This window comes from Dermacentor andersoni, chromosome 10 (assembly GCF_023375885.2).
Source record: "Dermacentor andersoni chromosome 10, qqDerAnde1_hic_scaffold, whole genome shotgun sequence".
In the NCBI taxonomy this organism is placed as follows: domain Eukaryota; kingdom Metazoa; phylum Arthropoda; class Arachnida; order Ixodida; family Ixodidae; genus Dermacentor; species Dermacentor andersoni.
Genome location: NC_092823.1, coordinates 87,032,417 through 87,054,714, shown reverse-complemented (window position 1 = coordinate 87,054,714; position 22,298 = coordinate 87,032,417). Strand labels below are relative to the sequence as shown.

The following is a 22,298-nucleotide window of genomic DNA, read 5'->3' as shown; positions in this document are numbered from 1 at the left end:
CTCATACCGATGAGCTTGCTATCAGTTCATAGAAATAGCTCATATTCAAAAATATTTACTTATGTATGCATCTCCTTTTCATTCGTATTTGAAAATGTTCCACTCAATTTGGAATGGCTTTACCATTTCTTTCACTGCGCATTTTACTTACACCTTCCTTTTGTTTTCATTTTAAATAAAATCGATACTACTCATTATTATTCAAACTGGATTAAGTCATTTTTTTGTTTCAGCATGTTTACTAGAGAGTGACAGCATCGGGAAACATGGTGTCAGCCTGTCTTGACATAAAACAAAGTTCTGGTTCATTCAGCGAATTTTGCAAAGGTGCTCGGGGAAAACCTGGAAAACTCAGGGAATTTGGAAATGTCAACTTGGTAGACACCCTGATTTTGCAATAATTGCCCTAAAAAAGACATAATTGGCGATATTTTCTCATCCAGGAGATTCTAGCTTCACACTGTAGTTATGGGTTAGACAGCTGTCTGATAGAGCAAATGAAGCGCAATGTATAATTTTTGTGTCGGCAATCTTAACAGCCTTACTTGTTCTCCTGCAGACAGTGCTGGAGATTTCTGGCTGAGCTACTTTGTTGGCTTGATGGGTCGTCCTTGCAAAGCATCTCATGCTAGCAAGTAATGGCCTGCATTTGTTGTTGGGCACCACCATAGATCTGTCGTGATTGTTTAGGTTAAAGGGGCCCCGAAGCACTTTTTGAATATAGTAAGAAAATGCTGCCAATCTGCTAAAAGCCTCCTGTGAACGTGTGAGACACTATTGTTGCACTGCATGCAGCAGGTAATTTACAACGTTTCAAAAGCAGTGAAATATTTGTCCTTTGCAATGTCATCATGTGACGTCATCTTAAGCAGCTGCACCCAACAACAGCTATCGGCTGATTTCGGGATCGCAAGAACATTCTCAGAAACACGGTCGTTGCTCATCTGAGTTAAATAAAGGAAAAATATATAAATCTGCAATCTCATAATGACAGAAAAGCCATTTCCTCTTTGCACTACCAGTCAACACATGACACTTGCACAGTGCTGCGTCTGCTGCACGTAAACTTGCATAGCGTCGATACCACGGCTGCTGCAGGGTGCCGCCACAGGCTGTCTCGCCACCGAGACGTTGAAACTTTCGGCGGGGCTAGCGGGGCATTGCTCCCTTGCACCCCATTTGTGTCCCCCCTGTATAGCTTCCATGTGATGTTGTTAGGACCGTCACGTTGCAAAGCGTGTGACGGGAGGAAGATGGAGGCGACGGTGCAAGATGAGCACACACACAATTATATTAGACGGCACGTAGACAAGTAAAATATCTTAAGCTAGACCCACACATACAAGGTTGTTCGTAAATAGAGAAAAAAAAAATGTAGTCTCACGAGGTTGCGGTTAAGTCCGGAGTGTGGTGACACGTAGAGTCCTTGAGGTGGAACACTTGTTCGTCGAGTGATGACCGGCGCGGAATAGCAGACGCAGCAGCACGGGGCAGGAAAAGGTGGACGGCCCACAGCTCGGTAGACGAGAACAGGCCACTCGGTCGCCCGGCCACCCGAACCTCGCGCGTAGAAGCGGGTTCCACGATGCCGGCAGGCCGACCTGAGGCCTCGTGCAAGGCAACGACCCGAGGCGCTCCTCGTCTCGACGACGGACGCTCGCTCTCCCAAACCTCGCGCGTAGATACGGGTTCGAGGCTGCAGCAGGCCGTTCCGGGGTCTCGTGCCGTGCAACGACCCGAGGCGTTCCCTGTCCCGAAGACGGACGCTCGGTCAGGTGAACCTCACCGGTAGATGTGGGTTCCGTAGGCCCGGCGGCCCTAGTCGTGCCGGCGTTCCAACCATCTCCGTTGCGCGAGCCCCTTTTTCATGCGCTGCACGAGCCTCCCTCGTCTTTCTTTTCCTCTTGTTGAGGCCGGCCGCAATGTCGTCTGCTCCTGCACTCGGTACTTTGTGTGTACTTCTTCACAATCACCCCCTACTTAAGAAAGTTCTTTCGTTCAAAGAACTTGAGGGTACTTGATATCTGCGGGTCCACCGTAGCACACACGCACCACAAGAGTATAACCGTGCACTGCACCGCAGTTCCGAGCACCGCACACTCGGTACGTATGAGTACACATAAAAATTACCACAGCACTACAGTGTCGAGCACCGCACACTCGGTATGTAAGAGTACACATAAAAATTACTACAACGCTAGCGTTCCGAGCACCGCACACTCGGCATGATGACAACATTAAGAAGTCACAACACCACGATGTAAGGTGAAAACAAAAACCCACAAAACTAACATGCCAGCAAATGTTGCTCGACATTCAAGTTACACCGGTTTGAAGTTCATGCCTTTGAAACACCGTGTTTAAAACCCCATGAGAGAGCGATGCCGATGGACTCCTGTCGGCCGCCAATTCTTTTCCTTCAAACGGTACGCATGATCATTTTTGGTGTCATCAGTCTGACAAGCAGCTGAAGCTTTCGTTAATGGCGGTGATAAAGGGAGTCGTTCCTCATACTTTTTCAGTAGATTTATGTGGAACAGTGTCGTCCTTGTCCCGAGGTCAATAACGTAATCGACGTCATTTCTCCTCTCAAGTACAGTGAATGGCCCTTTCCACGTAAGAATCAATTTGTTGTTGTCCGAAGGCAGCAGTAGCAAGACCTTGTCTCCAACAGCTAAATGACGTGGTCTGGCCTTCCGGTCGTAGTGTTTCTTCTGTACAAGTTTTGCTTTTTGAAGCTCCTCCTTGGCTAAACGACAAGTGTCTTCAAGACGCTTCCGTAGCTCAACTACATACCCGTATGAAGTTTTTGCGTCATCATCAATATGATCACCTGTCCATAATTCTTTCAATATCGCCATGGGTCCTCTGACATAACGGCCATACAACAAGTCAAAGGGTGAAAAACCCAGGCTTGACTGAGGTACTTCGCGATAAGCAAAAAGCAAGGGTACCAAGTACCGGTCCCATTTTTTCGGGCTCTCTTGACACATCCGTCTTATCATTTGTTTAAGGGTGCCGTTGAACCTCTCCACAAGGCCATTTGCCATCGGATGATATGGAGTTGTTGGCAACTGCGTGAAAGAGAGAAGACGGCTTAGCTCCTTCATCAGGCGTGACGAGAATGATGTGCCTCTGTCACTGATTATCTCCTGTGGGACTCCCACACGAGAGAACATCTCTAGAAGTGCCTCAGCTATTTTTTCTGTTTCAATGCTAGGCAGTGCCACAGCGTCAGGATACCGCGTTGCCATATCGACCATTGTCACCACGTACTTATTCCCTTTCTCTGACATGGGAGTTAATGGTCCCACAATGTCAATGGCAACTCTCTTAAACGGGGTATCAATGACGGGTGTATTTCCCAATGGTACTCGACCTATTAAATGTTTGGGAAAAGTCCTCTGGCACGTATCGCACGATTTAACAAATCGCGTGATGTCTGATTGGAATCCAGGCCAGTAGAACTCTTCGCTCACACGGTCTGTGGTTCGCTTTATTCCTTGATGTCCGGCAAGGATCCCTTCGTGAGCCATCTTCATCACAAAATGACGAAGGCTTCTGGGCACGACAAGCTGTTCCATTTGTTTCTTTGACCGCAGTGTGTACTTTCGGTAAAGAATTCCCTCCTTTACAAAGAATTGGACGTCGGCGAACCTCGTCTTCATCTCTTTGTCCACTGCGTCAAAGCATTTACGTAGACTGCTGTCCTCCCTTTGCCTGCTTTTCAAATCGATTGGGCTGATGTCTAGGGGGTTTATAGCTGGTACTGGTAACGAATGCGAACCTGATCTCGTCTGTCTGGTTGTCGCTGCCACTTCCGACTTGTCCCTAGTTTCTCTAGCAGCCGATGATAAAATGTCAGCAGAGATGGATTCATTAGTAGAACCGTTTCCACCTTCTGCTCTAAAGCAATCATCCACAGCGCTCGGTGTAAAAAGATGTCTTTTCCATTCATTGTCAGGATTGGAGGCATTCCGTACGCCTTTCACATTTCCCAGGACAACATCATATAAGGGATTGTCCATGCATAAAACTCTAGTCTTGCCTGTGAAGAACGGTGACGCGATCTCCACGGTTGCTTCAGGTAGCTTCAACAATCGTCTGTCCAGAAGACAGACCGAGGAAATTTTTCCTGTCAGCTTACTGTCTGGTACGAGGGACCTTTTGACAATAATAGAGTCGCATCCCGTATCTCGCAAGACAGTAGCGGGATGTCCTTCAAGCATACCTTCGGCAGTAGGCATAGACTTCTCGTCTCGTTTATGCGTTTGCGTTCTCCCGCATTCCAAACTTCTGGGAACTCGACGCAAGGTCTGTGTCTCTTCGTTTACTGCCTTGGACATGTCTACTTGTTGCATCGAGCACGAAGCCTTCTCAGTACTGTTGGGTTTTCTGGGGCAGTCACCTGTCTTGTGCCCAGTGCGGCGGCACTTTCCACAGACAGACGTATTTGTATTTGTACCCTTCGTATTGGTCCAGCAATCAGCAGCTCTGTGACCGCGTTTACCACAAAGAAAGCAGCGTGGTCTTTCCTTCTCTTCTTGTCGCTCAGGAGTTCGAGCTTGACCTGGTGGCTTGGTATGTTCTCTCTCGTTTTTACCTTTGCCAAGGTTGACTAACCCTTGCGCCTCCAGGTAATGATCAGTAGCTTCCGCTAGTTTGTCAAGTCCCTGACAGTTCCTTTCTCTCAAAAAGACTGCCAGTTTCTCATGGCAAGTCATCAGAAACTGTTCTGAGACAATCTTGTCCCGCAGAGCATCGTATGTCCGGTCCGTATTGGCCATTTCTTGCCAGTGATCGAAATATCCCAGTAGACGACCGGCAAACTGTCTACCAGTTTCGGAATTATCGGGTTTCGCCGACCGAAACTTCCTTCGGTAGCCTTCCTCCGTGAACCTGAAGCGTTGCAAAAGCGTCTGTTTTAGTGTCGCATAGTCCATGGCATGATCCGGTGCCATTCTGCCGACAACACTCAGAGCTACTCCTGTCAAACAGAGGCTTAGCGATAGGGCCCATTTGTGTTGTGGCCAGCCCTGGCTCGTTGCGACGCGCTCAAATCGTTGAATGTATGCATCCAACTCATCGCGTTCTTCATTAAATGGTGGAATTAGTTTGTGAGGACTTTGGTAGCTCTCGGTAGCATTTGCGTGCACACTCTCTGTAAGCTGCCCAGCAGTCATGCTACCCGCTGTCGCATCTAACTCCCTCAACTTTAACTTGAGCTCGAGGACTTCCCTTTCTGCCTTTAATCTAGCCAGCGCTTCGGCATCAGCTTCTTTTGCTGCATTGCGTTCAGCCAGACGTGCTTCACGCGCTTCCCTTTCGCGTGCGCGCTCTTCGTCTACCCATTGCTTCAGTGCCTGGCCAGTCAACCCCAGTTCTTTTCCAATTGCCGTAAGCTTGTCTGTCTCCATCCTCACCCGTCAGACACGCATATGCAATGTGCTGCTCTTCTCTATAGCGTAAGAGCAGTCCTGTTCGCGGACGCCAGATATGTGATGTTGTTAGGACCGTCACGTTGCAAAGCGTGTGACGGGAGGAAGATGGAGGCGACGGTGCAAGATGAGCACACACACAATTATATTAGACGGCACGTAGACAAGTAAAATATCTTAAGCTAGACCCACACATACAAGGTTGTTCGTAAATAGAGAAAAAAAAAATGTAGTCTCACGAGGTTGCGGTTAAGTCCGGAGTGTGGTGACACGTAGAGTCCTTGAGGTGGAACACTTGTTCGTCGAGTGATGACCGGCGCGGAATAGCAGACGCAGCAGCACGGGGCAGGAAAAGGTGGACGGCCCACAGCTCGGTAGACGAGAACAGGCCACTCGGTCGCCCGGCCACCCGAACCTCGCGCGTAGAAGCGGGTTCCACGATGCCGGCAGGCCGACCTGAGGCCTCGTGCAAGGCAACGACCCGAGGCGCTCCTCGTCTCGACGACGGACGCTCGCTCTCCCAAACCTCACGCGTAGATACGGGTTCGAGGCTGCAGCAGGCCGTTCCGGGGTCTCGTGCCGTGCAACGACCCGAGGCGTTCCCTGTCCCGAAGACGGACGCTCGGTCAGGTGAACCTCACCGGTAGATGTGGGTTCTGTAGGCCCGGCGGCCCTAGTCGTGCCGGCGTTCCAACCATCTCTGTTGCGCGAGCCCCTTTTTCATGCGCTGCACGAGCCTCCCTCGTCTTTCTTTTCCTCTTGTTGAGGCCGGCCGCAATGTCGTCTGCTCCTGCACTCGGTACTTTGTGTGTACTTCTTCACATTCCACCACACTACAGTAGAATGAAAATTTAGAAAAACGGGGAGGCCCCGCCCAGATCGAAGTGCGACAGTTGATTGCCTATGCGACTAAAATAGTCCCGCTCAAAAACCGTGCTTTAAAACACGTAATTCTCGGTATAAATAAAGACTTTTGTAGTTTGATGACTGGTTTGGTAGAGTTGTCATGGTGGGATGCTACAGCACATGCCAGGTCGCGGGAGAAAAATAACCCCGTGCCTTCTACAATCTTGCGCGTAGTCTGCTTTTTAGCTTCGATGCAAGGGAAAAAATAAGAAAAAGCAGCTCTGCATGGCTTTTGCGCTGGTTTACATGTACACAGCACATTTACTATTAGTTTTCTTAGCCTAAAATGAACCGGTTGCTATTTAACAAGTACTTCAAAAAAAAAAAAAAAAAAAACTATGCATTTATCAAAACCATTACAAACCTGGGCGAGAAGACGACCGAGGCAGGAAGGATGCGAAAATGCTTCATTCATCGTTTTAAATAAATACTCTTGGTTTTAAATAGCGTAAGAGTTATATATATATATTTTTTGGTTTTATGTTTTCGCAAACTCATTTGCAAGAATGTGATAGGTCTTTTTCCGTTCCTTTTCACTTATTTCGTTTTGCAATCCTGCAGTCTCGCCAGCTCGTATAGCGCAGCGTCATCGATGCTCGCTGCAATATTTTGTCGCCTGATCATGGCTCAGAATAAATGTACGCGGAACAAGCTCACAATAATATTTCCGGCACAATAGACCGCCACAAACAGTTTGGGAATTCACTCTGACGAGGGGCAGACACACACGACTGGCACGATTCGGCCCAGTGCGAAGCACGGGTGGCCATCTTCTCCATCGGCAGGGTCACCGGCCGTCTGGCTCGTGACGTCAGTCAAGAGTGCACGCCCATTGGTGGAGGCTCATGTGCATCCGCCTTGGAAAAGTAAACGTCCCTTGTTTTTTAAGTTGTACCTGACTATAGTATAATGAAAGAAGAAAGTGGATCATAAGTCTAATAACTGCATTAAACTTCGCTTGAGCTTGAAGGATTCAAACAATTTTAGCAGCAGGAGATTTGCGAGGCAATTTGGTGAAATAGTAATGTCATTCTATAATTAATTCAAGAAAGTGTTTCAGGGCCAATACAGCAGCTGCACATTCAAGTGCTCACTTCCTGTGCTGCTTTTCTTTCTTCTATTAGTCTGCCTGCCCTTTTATATGCTACAAAACAGTGCTGCTTTCTGCTCTCAATACATTGTGAAAGTTTTCTTTCTACTGTGTCAAGTGCACAAATTTTTCGCTGTTACCATATTATGCTAGCAGTTTTCTGCATGTTTCTCTTTGTAAGGTAACATGGCCTCAGAGAGTCGGCTTCATAACAGGGCTATGTACATTATGAACACTGCTATATAGCGTGCATATCAAGGTTGTCTTAAACTGCCTAATTCTTTGGGCATAAAATGCCAACTGGAATTTCATGTTACGAATACTCGTGCTGAGCACACTGATGTAGCTTTTAGTGGAGCATGTAGAGAATTCGCCCTTAGTAAGCTTTAAGTTGTAGTAGTACACATAAATTTTGTTTATGCAGGACCCTGACCTCCGCTTGCAATCGACACCGTTCCAGTTGTTGAACTGAAAGGGGCTGTTACTGCACTTATCACTGAACTGTGTTTACCTGCAGTGCTGAATCTGTAAGTTTGATCATTTATTGAATGGTGCCTTGTGTATGTGTCCTTGTGTAAGGTCTCTAGAAGGTGTTTTCTTCGTTAGGTCGATGAATCACTAGGACAGAAAGGGAATTTAACATCACTATGAGAAAACGAAATTGATGCCGCTAAAAAGTGCATTTTATTCAAAAGATTCCATGCAGCAGGACAAAGTCTGCATGCATGAAGGCTTATATTTAAGCACTAACATCCATGCTAAAAGTACATGTACATTTTTAATGTAAAGCTTGAGTATAGCTCAGCAGACACTTTGTGAGAAGCCATTATAATGTGAAGCTTCCTTAATAGGTACCTAGCAAGAAAGCGGTGCAACTACACTCTAAACAGTAGTACGCACCAACTGCAATGCATAAATTCGTCTCCTGATGTGTGCTCACGTGGGCTCCTTAAAGAGTGGGAACTCTCCTAGTTTAGCTGGTAAAGTCCCTCAATCCCTGCTATCACAGCAGGGATGCAACTTATTCTACTTTTCCTGCAGTTTATTTTTGAGCATACACAGTTGACGATTGTAATATTGGAAAACAATTTGAAAATTATTTGTTTACAAATATGTACTCGTGACTGTTTATCTTGAAGACCAAAACGTGTAGGACAATGTTGAGTTTGGGATTAGAAAATTTCCAAGCGTTTACACATCCCTACAACCGGCCTTCAGTGTGTCCCAGCGTGATTCTTGACCTTTCAAACCAGCGTTGTGGCATTTCTCAAGCCCGAGCCTCCTCTGAAGTTTTCTGGGGAGAGCAGAGCCCCCAACCCCGGCGATACCAAAGCCTACACCCCCATAAAGTATAATTACCACAGTTTTGTTACCGATATCATTTGTGGTTTCTTTTGAGTTGCCTCTACGTATTCACTTAAAATTTTATTGTGGCGAAAGGCTTACTGCATCATTGTTGGTATGGATGTGCACGGCTTTTAATTCAAGCTTTATCCTTGGCCTGCAATTCCTGACTGTAGCAGGGCAAGTGTGGTAGATGCACCAGTGGCAGCTACATAACAAGTATTTTTTCATGTCTAGATCTTTTTTTCACTTCCACTGTGAACACCGTGCACAGACACAGCATATTTAAATATATGCACAGGACAAAGTTTACTAAATTTTTTAAAGAGAAGCCACTAGCCAACTAAAAATTATATTTAATGGTATAGATAGCCTATGCCTAGAGAATGCATATGTTGCTTTATCTTCATCTTGCTTCAAAATGCTTTGCATGCTTTCTTGACTTCGAAAAAGACTTGCAGACCACAGTGACTCCTTCGGCAAGGTCTTTTATCAGCTAACGACTCATTAAAAAAATTGACTGACAATTACAGTACTCTTTAATGCAAAATTTGAGTGCAGCTCTATACCTGTTTTCATTTCGCGATCTATTGGCTGGCATGGACAATCTGTCTCGTGCGGCACATTGCAAACGGAGCGAAGTGCGGCGTTACTGCCTCACTAATTGGGAGATTGAGAGGCAGTGCATGAGCGACACGTGGGTGCGATTCATAGCAGCCGCCACAGACAGACCTCCGCTCATGGAGCGCTTTAAGGTATCGGTGGATGCGCTTGCCGCATGCCATTTGGAAACAGACGACGGTGCGCTACTCTGGTGCCACCTCGTAGCGATCGTCGCCGCAAAGCCCGTCTTGCTCAGCTCAGCGCTTCTCACGCTTTTGTCAAACCCTCCGCTTTCTGCCTCATGGTTCCACTGTAATCTCCTCCTCCGCATTTCTCCTCACTTCCTCTTCGCTATTAGCTACTTTCATCCCCCGCTGCTCTCCATGTTCACTCTTACATCTTTCACTGCGCTCGTTTACTCGGATACGCCGAGGGCCAATGCCGATGCAAAATAGACGAACGGGCACATGGTATTCAGGGTGTTTACCAACCGGGAAAACCGAGAACACCGGGAATTCTCAGGGATTTTGAGTAGTCTGGAAAAACTCGGGGAAAACTCAGGGAATTTGTGCCTCTATCAAGGAAAACTAGCTGTAATATTATTGAAAGGGTCGAAAGTCGCGGTAATGCTGGCTCGAATAACAGACAGGAATTGTAATGAATCGCCTTTGATGTCCTGTCGTCGGCTGGAGGAGTTGCCAGTGTACAGTCAACGACCGACTTTCCGGACTGCTGATAATTTGGACGGCTTCGCGGCACCACCACGTACCCCATAGAGTCAATGTATCAGAACGTCTGAAATTACGGATGCAAGAACTCTTCGCCGTTTGATTATCCGGACGTTTTGCCGTGACCGCAGGTCCATAACAGCATTAATCAAAGCCAACACTGCTGCGATTTTGATTACCTCGCCGCCTGAAACCGGCGGTCTCGCACGCAGATCCGCTGGCAGCCGTAGCTACCACTGCGGCAACGCTAGGCCTAGCTGCCTCGACGTTCGCTATGAAGCTCCTTGCCATTGGGTGCCGTGTTTTTATTGAAATTCGCTACTGTCAGCAAATGGCACGGCCTTTGCGGTCCTCGCGATTGGCTTAGAAGCTTGGAAAGCACGGTGTGTTGCATAATGCCGGTTCTCGAAAGTGAGCTTCGCCTCCATACAGGAATGTTACTTGGTGAAGCATACGCAAAAATATTGCAGTGAAGTGTAAGTGTCGGAAGGGGGCTATTGCCACGGGACACAGTATGTATTCCTTATTTATACACGCGTGCATCCGGCATTTCCTGTCACAGTATGAGAACCGATATGCCTAATACGTGTAACAGGCCTTCAGAGCGTTTTCGAATGTGCCTGTAGCGGTTTGAGCCCTTAAGGGCATAAATGACATCCATTTATCTTTTTCCAACTGGCCGATTTTTCGCACGTTTTCGCGGCCCCTAAGGAGTTCGAAAACTTGGACGTGGATTGTGCAACTGACCAAGAAGATGCTTCAAATAGTCCGTCGGGGGAACGAGTGGCAGAAGGAGTACAAGAACAGAAAGGACCTACGCATTGAGGAATGAACAGGAAAGGAAGCGGGCTGCCGCCATTTTGAAGGAGCTTGAGCTCAAAAACAATGTGTTGGCTGATCCTGAGATGCAAGTGTCCCTCATCAAAACCAAAATAAACTCTTAACAGCAATGAAATGCAACACTGAGGCGTCATGCGCGGGCCGAGAGTATGTCAGGACAGTTGAGGTTGACTTACGAGCTGTTGAGAGAATCTCAATTGTGACAAAGTTCGGGCCTCGTACCACTGAGCTTTCAATCAGTTGATAGAAATAGCTAATATTCGAAAATATTTGCTTTTGTATGCATTTCCTTTTTTATTCGTATTTGAGAATGTCAGACTCGATTTGCAATTTTTTCAGACATTTTAGTTGCTGTGCATTTTACTAGCTAACCCCTCCATTCAAATTGGATTAAGTCATTTCTGTAAACTTTTTTCATTTGTTTACTAGAGATTGACGGCATCGGGTGATATGGTTTCAGCTCTTCTTGACATAAAACATAGTTCTGCATCACTCAGGGAAAACCTGGAAAACTCAGGGAAGTTAGAAATGTCAACTTGATAGACACCCTGATATATATATATATATATATATATATATATATAATGACACGTGCACTTATCTTTATCGGGTGACCATGTTTCGCCGCCTAACAAATGTTATCGCACAGCGCGGGACGCGCCTGCATGTATCCGAAGTTTCTGGAAAGTTATCGATGCTTCCATGCGCTGTCTGTTGTCGCCGAACCTCATGTTATCTGATTTCATCACCTGACGCGAATGGTGTAGAACTTTGTGGAAGGCACGCGGGTCCCAACGATTAGTCTGGAAGATTCGACGATTAATGTATAAAAGCCGACGCGCTTGACCCGTTGATCAGATTTTGACGATCGCCGACCGTGTTCGCCGCTATCGTGCTGTAAGTGTAGCCTGTCTTGTGGGCACAGGTTCGCCCAATAAAGGTTAGTTTTGTCTTTCACAGTATTGCTACTGTGTTCTTCAACGTCACCACCACGTGACAATATATATATTATAAATGAGGTTTATTACATGACGGGCTGATAACGGGTAGAGTGTCGTCACCGTCATATAGATGGGTGGTGCTTGGAAAGCTCGTCGCCCCCCCCCCCCTCCCCCGCCCCAGGGAAACGGAAGGTTTCCACCTATGGGCTGCACGGTCTACGGCACAGCTACACCAGAGCACCACACCAATGTAGAGTGAAGCTTTGTTTGCTAACCTTGGTGGACTCTGCTGAACGTGGCTATTGCTGCTCCCTTGCCGAACATCTCACGTACAAGACAGCACACATATAATGAATCTGCTTGTATATAGTAGCCATCTTGGGTGGAATGTTGGGCCAGGATTGCCTTATTAGATGACATTGCAGCCAAAGGCTTGTGCACATAACATAGGCTATATTCTGGTAGACTGGGCAAAGACACAGTAGAAAATCAAACATGACTTTGATTCTGAGTTCAAGACTGCAAGGTGCGCCTAAACCCCTATATTTCTGCATGCGCTGTTGGTCAGTCAAAGGTCTGCAGGCCCCTATTGAAGTTCCTCGGACATTGGTGTCCATGCTTTTGAGATTGTTGGCACTACAATTGTGCTGACCACGGAGAAGTAGCAGGGCATATAAACAGCAGGCTGGCAGCACACCGGGCTGCAGCTGTCAACTGGCAGGTGGCTCGCCAGCCATCTCAGCAGCTAGCCTTTAGCACATCAGACCACCCATTCTGAACAGCAGGCTGGACACCAGGCTGCTATAACAGCCGGTCAAAGCTGGGGAAAGAGTTGTACAAGGCGGCAATAACAGGTGGCCGCCAGGCCAGCAGGACAAAGTGCTGTAGCAGACTGCTGCTATGTTGGCAGTCGTCAAACAATCTGTATTAGCTCTACAGATGTGCCGGTTGCCTGATTTATACTCTATGAAACTATACAATGAAACAACAAACGATACCTCAATATCATCACACTGCGGCAAATACATGCCTTCAAGCTGCGAAGCTTTCTTTGGTTTCTTCCCTGTGATGATTGCATCTGGTGGATTTTGCACAGAGTAAAATGAGCAGATTGAGTAGAGTGCAGTAGTAAACTGGATCTGTCTAGGAGTCGATGTAATGAAAACTGAGCCGATTCCAGAATAATTCGTGGTCGTACTATTACATGGGTAGCAGGTGGGGGTCTCCGTGTCCCATCTTCCTTGGCCGGCATATGATCACTGGGCTTCAAACACGTTGCAGAAGATGAATAGTTTTATTGCTTTTAATAAAGTGCTTAATGAAAGCTTCATTTGACATAGCTTCCATTGTCTAAGTAGTATACGCATGACTGTTTTTCCCCTTTGTGGGCACTTTAGTAACATTGCCAGGACACCTCTTCTGTTTGTACTCATGGGTTATGGGCACATTTATAGTTCTTGGTTAGATTGTGGAAATGCCTATGGTATGCTTATGTCACAGCCAGCATGTTGTCTTAATGGCTGTGACATTCTGCTGCAGAATACTATTGAAGTCGTGGGCATGATTTACAGCCATGATGGCCGCATATTAATAGAGGTGGAATGCAAAAATGTTGATGTACTTTGGTTTGGGTGCATGTTAATAAGTCCCACGTAGTGAAAATAATCTTGAGCCGTGTACAATAACATTTGTTTACCCTGATTTTGGCGTTGACATGTAAAATCCCATAATAGAGGGGTTTATGCCACATTCCCACCAGCTGCCTAATAACGAGGTTGCAGTGTAACTTGACTGGGCAACTGCCTTGTGTCTGGTTAATGTGCTTTAGTGCCCATGACATTTTATTTCATAATTTGCAACTACCAGCCGCAGGCCTGCTAAATATTGCTGATCGTGTTTGAAGGGCATGCTCGCTTTTAATTACCAACCGGCCATTCGTTCTACTGCATGGTCTTTTAGAAGTAGCAGAAGCCTTTGACTGTTTCAATCGCAATTACTTGCTCTTTGTCTGTCCGCAGATTTCTGACACAGCCTTGATATTTTGCAGGGATGGCACCATGTTCGCAAGAAGTTACCAACATGCTGGTAAAATAAAGGTGTTCTTTGAGCTGCTAAAATGCAGGCCTGCCTCGCATTCTTCTGCAAGCTCCCTGTGGTGCTGTTTTGGATTGCTTGTCATGCACCCAGGCATGTGCAAAGAAATATATCTCAAGACATTCAGCATGCAGTGTTGCAATAGCACCATGTGACCATGTTCGACATACTCGGGTAATCTTGTTGAACTACTGCTGACCACTTCAAATCTGTCTTTCCGTGGTCCTTTGCTTTATTTGGCTGGAATGTGGCACAGCACATGACACAGCAAAAGATAACTGACAGTATTGACCAGTAGACTACATGAGATTAAACCGACAAGCAAGGCAACGAAATTCCATCGACGAATATAAAACTGCCATCATCCGATTTACTACATTCTTAATGGGAAGCTAGTATACTTAAAAGCTGTCTTGCATGTCTCCTCACATTTTAGCAGTGAAACGCTTGCACCCTTTATTTCCCTGCAAGAAATAAACCAGTACTAAGCGCGCAGGGACATGGAAGAAGAAAAAAAAAACATTGTGTAGCAATTTTGAAGCCTAATCATGAAACATTGCTTTTCTCTTTAATGATACTTCTATGCCGATACACCGGTAATTTCCCCTTACTCACTGTCTGCGTGGAGGTTTGTAAGATATTCACAAGTAAGTACATAAATAAGTAAAAACCAGAACTTGGCACATACTTCATCACAGGTGAAGGACTAGTCACAAAAGCTTTTCCAGCAACTGATTCTCGCTTTCCCTCAGTTGACTTGCGTCATGCAATCACTATCCTGCCTGTCACTGTCAAGCGCGAAACTGCGACAGCATGCGTAGCTAATTCACGTGTTCGATTGACTTGGCTAAAAGAAACAATTTAAATCGCTGCCTATGCTCAGATTTCCCGGTTAGTCATCGATGCGACCATCGCAGGCTCTACAAATTAGTAGCCTGTGCGATAACCCGTGATGTAGGTGCACAGAGAGAAAGAGCGACCGGCCCCGCGAACGGGGAATTTTGCTTCGGAACCACCATCTGTTGGACCGGAAGTGCCGAGCAGACGACGCGTCCCATGCGTCTTTGCGAGTTTACGCCTCGCTAAGGGTAGCGGAAAACTTAGGGGAGCAGTGCCGTTGCGCCCTGCAGCGACGCACATTTTAATACCCTATAATAAATTACACGCTTTACGCGGAGAGCTTAAATGCGTCACTTAGTTATCGGAATGGCCTACCCTAACGACTCGGTACGTATGTAAAAAATCGTCATAATCATTTCAGGGCCCCTTCAAGAAAAGGAAGTGTTTGTGCATAGCAAGCCTCTCCAAAAGGAGCAATCGCTTGTTTGTGGCATTGTTCCACTACCACAGGTACGATACCTGACTGTCTTCGACCTTCATAGGCAACTCCGCACTGTGAATCATGTTGCACTATGTCACGTATAGCATCTCGCAGTACATAGGCACTAAGGTCTGTCGTGTTTTCGGAAGCTAAATAAGGATAATCTGCACACACAGAACGAGGCTAAGAAGTATAAAGTTACCTGTTCAGTGCGTATTGGGATCAAAAGAAGAGAGTTCCGTTCGTGAATCGGGCTGCCCATAATTTATATGGTCAGCTGATACGTGTGATAAGGTCGTCTGCATCTGATGATTGGCACTTGTTCGTGCTCGCAGTACGCTGTGTTCGAGGTAAGGCCCGGGCTTGGGAACGCAGCAGACACCTGTTGCAGGTAGAAATTCTCAGACCTGGTGAAATGTGAGAACTAAATAACAACCAATCGGACCGAGTTGAGTTTCTTCCATCAGGTTTCCAAAATTCTGCGAGGATTTTCTTTTAGCAGAGTCAGTTGTATTAGTGTAAGTGCATGACTTGGAAACAGATTGAGCCAGTTCTAATGAAATTTAGCTGTATGCACAGTGTCGGAATGCAAACTAGCGGCGCAGGTCGAATGCTCCAGAGCTGGAAGAAACGCTTTTTACAGTTGCTTCTAAATTTCTGGCGAGCAAATAAACTGACAGCTTACCGCGTTGAATGAGAAAACAGCACTTTCTGCTTTCATCGGTAAGCTAAGCCATGCTATGAAAACTCGCCTCGCGACATACCATGTGATTGTCAACTACAGACCTTCCGAGGGAGTTATGATTCCTCCTACCATGCCTGCAGACAAATCTACATTAGCGAGTATATTCCTGCCGATTAAAGTATTCGTCGCACTAATTCTTGAGCAGAAAACTATAAGCGAACAAAACCAAATAAAGCTTAAGAATACACCAGTAAATTTATTAAAGTACCTGCCTGAACAGAGTACACTGTGCGATTGAAACGCTGGTAAAATGATTAAAGTACGTAAAAAGAAAGCAATGGTATACTTACTGGAAATAAGGAATTCCCGAGTCAAATGTTTCGAGCAAACCGGTTTAGTGTCGGTCACCTTTTCCTCATGCTGAGGTTTCTTATCCAAGTGGCTCGCCGATGCGCGTCGTCTGCTGCTTTCTGGAAACGATGAAATCGTACGTTGCTGTCTTTCCTCCGCGATGACATGTATGATAGCACACAACAAAAGCCTTTCGACATCCGTCTTTGTTCATTTTCAAGCTTGAGTGCGGTCGCATCACGACGATTTGAGAACGAGGCATTCAACGCATGCCATGATAGGACACCCGCTTTCGCTTCCAGCGTGAACCTGGATTGGCTGCTTCTCGGCGCGGCCGCGAGGTGGCAAGCATTTAATTGGAGTCACAAATAGAGGCGCCACTGTTGGCCACCTAGCGGGTGCTCTTGAAGGTACGCTTGGGATGTAGTAGCAGACACTTTTCAGCGAACATAGCCGAAGTTCCTAGCTGCGAATTTCCTTTTGTTCCGGTGCCAGACCCCTACTTCATAAGTGACTAATGCGCGAAAGCGCAAGTCCTTATGAGAGCGGACGTGTACACGATGTTACCAGTGTTTAGAACAACCTAGTTGGAATACGTACCGGGTGTTTCCCGCAGACAAACGTACCAAAGCCCATTTGTACGAAGGGGAGCTCGTGTTAAGGAAACCCTTCGTTCTGTTGACTAATGCGATGTTTCAATGTTTTTTTTTTATGAGAAAGCATCAAATGGCTCATTGAGCGAAAATGTCGGTGCCTGTAGCAGCGAAACGGCACCTAATTTCCCATTGGTGGCGACGCCACATCTGGTGCGTGCCTTGACGGAGCAGAGCGAGAGTAAGAGAACACTTGCTGGCGCGCCCTGTGTTGCGTGAGGGCATCGCCACGACGCCGCGTCATCCTCGCTCTCGGATACCTGTGTAAAAGTTCTCACCCGCTATGAAACTGCGCCTAGGTGTAAAGACATTAATGCGTGACGTCACTGATATATCTAAGATGGCCGCCAATTGATGACGTCGCCGATAAATCCAAGATGGCGGTCCCCATAGTAAATCAATAGCAACTCAATTGGTGACGTCACGTGACTGTAACGTCATAATCCAAGATGGCGGGTAAATTTTTATGCCAATGATGACGTCGTAATCCAATATGGCGTAGAAGTTAATCCACATGATTATGACGTTATAATCAAAGATCGCGTCATAGTTTAAAGATCTCAAGTCCAAGATGGCTGCCAAAATCGGGTGCTAACGATGACGTCATAATCCAATATGGTGGCTAAAAGTGACCCACGTGATTATGACGTCATTGGACAATGTCGCCATAGTTTCGGTTTCCTAAATCCAGGATAGGAACTCTTGGTGTGACATCATAGCCGAGATGGCGGCCACTAAAATTAGTTCTGCCCGTACAGCCCCCTTCGCCCTCTTAAACATAGATCCTATAACGGGGCAGTAAAGCCGTCCCGTTAAGGCACCGCTATATACACTCCGACAACAAGGGGTACCTATACGGGGACAGTTGTGTACTGAATTTGGTGCGTAGGTAAAACCCTATGGGTGGTGGTATATAAGTAAAGCCACGACTGGACAATAGATGGACATTGTATACATGGAATTACTAATTGAAACGTACACAGATCGCACCGAAAGCCGAATTCTAGGCCCACCTTTACCCCCAAACAAGCGAATTCTGATTTCGGACGTATCTTGAGGGGTTTGTATCTCGACAAGAAGTAGACGTGTACAAATGGGACCGGTACCAAACGATTTGTCTTGACGAGATCTATCAGAAAGACGGGTAGACTAAACTAATCACGTGAGCGTAATTTCTTCGATAGATGGCGCTAGGCGTCGATCGCTCCGCAGCGCGGCGTGCGTACAGGCGTATGTAAAGAGCCGTAAAGACCCCAATGTGGCCATTCAAGATACCATCGCTGTTGTGTCCAAGTGTGTTTCCACGAATGGAAGTCATCCTGCGCTACTCGTGGATGATTTCAAACACAAAGAACGTACCTTTCACGCGAGAATGGAAGACTCGTTCGGCCTGAAACCAGAACCAGAGGTTAACGAACCGACCACCCAGTGGGGAACTGCGTCGGACTTGGTTCTCCCTGGCTTCGTAGGAAGGGGGGCGGAATTCGTCGTGGACCGAATAAGTTCCATACCTAACTACTTTACTGATCACAGGATGGTGTTTATGCTAGGTAAGAACAGCCGAGAAGATCGTGAATCTATGGATGACGACGAAAGGTTTTATGGAATGAGACAGTTCGTCTAACCAATCAAGTGAAGAATTTGATGAAAGTGCCAGTGAAGATGTTGAGCAGTGATGTGTGATAGTTGGTTTCAATATGTACAAATGAAATGTTTATGATTGTGCTTATCAAATGGGAAAATAAACGTACAAACTCTTAGTTCCATTGGTGTATTTCGTAATCCAGTGTAATAATTCATAACACAAACATGACTATATGCCATGCCTTTCTTTTTTAATGTGTTCCTTATCGCTCCCTTTCCATTCCAGTGAACTTGCCAGTATCTAGCATCAACAAGTTCATAGACCAAACCGTCATGTCATTAGCCGGGCAGCGGGCGAGCGTCTCAGTGCGCGTTTTCTGCTACTCACTGAAAGTCGCAGTCCCGGCGCCGCAGCAGAAATCTTCCTCGCGGCTGTGCTTGTTGCATACTAGAGTTGTAGCCGATGGCTGTTTGCTGGTTCCAAGTTTCGCGAGACAAGCTTCACGCAGCTTCTCGTCCTACGCCTACGTGTGCAAATAAGGCTGACACCGGGCTTTGTTGCGTACCTCCGGCACTGCGGCACTAAGCAGTAGTGTACCATGCTGCACGCCTCTAAAGGCAGCCACTACTTATTATAGTGCTTTCAGATGTTGTCAAGCGGACATACAAGGCGGAAAAGCCTCACCACTTAATCAGAACCGCAGCGCAAGTGGGACATTCAACTTTCGTTTTCAGCTCGCTTCGGCGCTTCCGAAGCAGCCGATGCGGCCGCTGTGTACGCGCGACCCCTCATGCGACGTCACGCCGAAAGTGGCGCCGGCTTTTCCAGTGGTGGATCTCGCCCCCAGTAGCTTGAAACTCTGGAATAGCACCCATACACTTGCGCTTAACCCGCGTTCACGAAGTAATACGTCAATATAATTGGACACGTGTTACATTGTCTGCAGTTTGTTCGATGTTTCTTTTGTATTTTATGATTTGCCACTAATTAAAGTGGAATTCGTTGCGCTTGTCGGCGGGACGTACCGGCACGTATGGAGACTGGTCTCGCCCCAACCCGATAACATCGTGTGCGGGTCCACTCTCTTAGAGGGCCTGTGCATTTCCTGCAGCTTTCACCGCTGCGATAGCGATCTGGCATCCGAACAAAGGGACAATTGCAGCCCAGAACTTCAGCCATGGAGCCTTGCCGGAAATCGTTTTCCTCTACTGCATCCCGAACGTACTTTAGAAAGCGCCCTCTATAAGCGATGCACTATGCATATAGTCCGGCGTTTTGAGGCACGTGCGAGGCTGCAGCTGGGGAAATTGGGTACGTCACGATGGCGATGCCAGGATTGCCGAAAATTTGCTACCTCTACAGTCCGGCATGTTCAATAGGACCCGGAGCAGCGCAGCGATTGACTCTATCAGCTGCTGTCGCTGTACATGCGTCAAAGTGCGCGGCGAGCGAGCGCTTTTTTATCGGCACGGTCTCTTCAGTCTAAAGAGTGGGCTAATCTGAAAGCAAGCCTTTCACTTTATCGCTAGACCTAGCTCGGCACGCGTGATGAGGCTGTGGCGAGCTTTCCTGCTACTTTTGCGTTCTGAAAGCTTCTGCTATCTATTTTACGTTCAAGATATGTGCACGGTGACTGCTGCTTCGCTTAGTCGTCGTTGTTGTACTAGGTTGCTCATTGTTTCTCTCGTAGAGAAGAGAAACGAAGAAAAAAGAAACCGGAGCACCCGCTTGCATCAAAAACACACCTTTGCATGCCGTATGTGCAGATTTCTTGTGGTCCGCGGCCTGATCGTGGCTGATTACTACCCGATCACTTCGTATCAACGCTTACGGCTGTTGCGTAAACTAATTAAAGGAGAATATCTGTTTCTGTGCAAACTAATGTTATTAAGGTATGGTCGCACTCCGGCACCACGCGCTCTGCTTTGACAAACATTCTAGAGGAAGTCACCGCACGAAGTCCTTTCTTTTTCTTTTTACATAGACGCCCTGTTGTAAACTAGTTCTTTTTATTCTATACTGACCTCTCCCCCTACTATTTTACCCCCCCCCCCTCCCCTGCTGAACGCCGCTGAGGTGTCAGAAGACTGTGCTAAATAGCTACTGCGGTCAGGAACAATTCTTTCCGTTTTTTTTATTTATCTATCTATTCAGAGGCACAAAGCTATATTTATCATTTCAAGCTTAAAACCTGTCAGCAGACCATCTACCGAGACGGTCTTCGGACCAGTGGCCAGCACTCACATGACGGCCTCGTCGAAAAGCGGCAGTGACGAACCACTTACCACGCCTATAGCCACCATCAATCAGCGGCACCGACCATTTTACTCATATAAAGGTTCAACCGAGCCACTGTTTAAAGCATCAGCCGTGAGAAGGCCACCACGCGCAGCAACAAAACGACAATGGTGCCTGGCACAACTCGTCCTCAAAAGAAGGGAGGCGGGAGGGGGGGGGCACTTTTCGCAACTGCAGCAGATCAACTGTCGCAGCATCGGCAACCTGGCCAGACCGGAGCATGCTGTGACGGCTAAGAGCAGATTTTTTCCCTTTTTTCAAAATATGATTGAGTGGCGTTGCGTGGTGGGAGAATCTGAACTACACGCAAGATGGCGACAGTGATACTACTTCACCTTAACTCGCCTCTTCTGTGGATCTGAACTATTTTTGCATGTTCTTCTATAGTTGAAGTTTCCTCCAATTTAACTGGTCAAAACTGCATCCGCCTCTGAACTGCCCAGTTCCTTAAGACGGTAATAGGAGATGCAATTGCTTCTGCAATTACATATGTTCAAATGAGCGCCTACTAATTTGCAGTCATTAGTTGGGTAGTGTGTGCAGGTAGCAAAGAAGACGTACCACTATGCCACCGCTTAGTTATTTTTCATGGTGGCGCGTACGTGTTGTGCTAACGAGAACGATTTACCGAGGTCACTCAGAAGCACCCGAAATTTCAATGTTCCGATTTCGCAGATGTACCATACGCAGCGGCCCCACGTTGTCCACCGCTTGTAACCGATATAACAGCTTCGTTCACACAAATATTTAGTGTCATGGAGACATTTTGCATCAGAAACTGCATTATCACGTTGGCTCTCACATGAAACTACATATCGCAACGTGCATATGCTGAACGTTATCACGACGGTGCTAACAATACCATCACAAGCTCCCTCAATTTCGCCGCAGCGCTGTACTACAAATATCGTACAAGTAACAGGTTCCTGTTCTCTTCATACGAAAAACAAACCGATTCGCGCCTGCAGAAAAAAATTGTCGCGTGCAAAATGTCACGAACGCAACCGTTGTTACAGCTTTCCGATGCGGAGATTCGCAATTCTTGGGCTCTTCGGCATCTACCTTTTGGTGCTGGGTAAAATTTGTGAAAGGAAACAGTTTTTTTTTCATCTGGTTAATGAACACTGCAACGCGCAGCAAAACTGTGTGGACGTGCGGTTTCTTAGGTGGCGACTCCACCGTACAAGCGCACCCGATCGCTGTACTAGCACAGTACTACGGCTACGGAAGCTACGGACGGGGCCGTCTGCTCCGACTTCATGCGATGTTTCTTGTGCTCGCTGCTAGATGTCGCATTAATTGCTGGACTCGTGAATAGTGTGCATGAATTCATTAGTTCTAGTTGTGCACACAATAAAGGCGACTGAATCCGTTCAACTTTTAAAAAAACATTGATGGTCCAACGTCCCGAAATATCTCTT

The 22,298-nt window shown here is 46.8% G+C and overlaps 1 protein-coding gene across 4 annotated transcripts in view; it reads left to right on the top strand.

Annotated features, from left to right (window-relative positions):
- The window catches only part of LOC126544247 (uncharacterized), a 68,615-nt gene that overhangs the window by 26,936 nt on the left and 19,381 nt on the right, over positions 1-22,298 (top strand). The gene's annotated exons all lie outside the window — the stretch shown is intronic.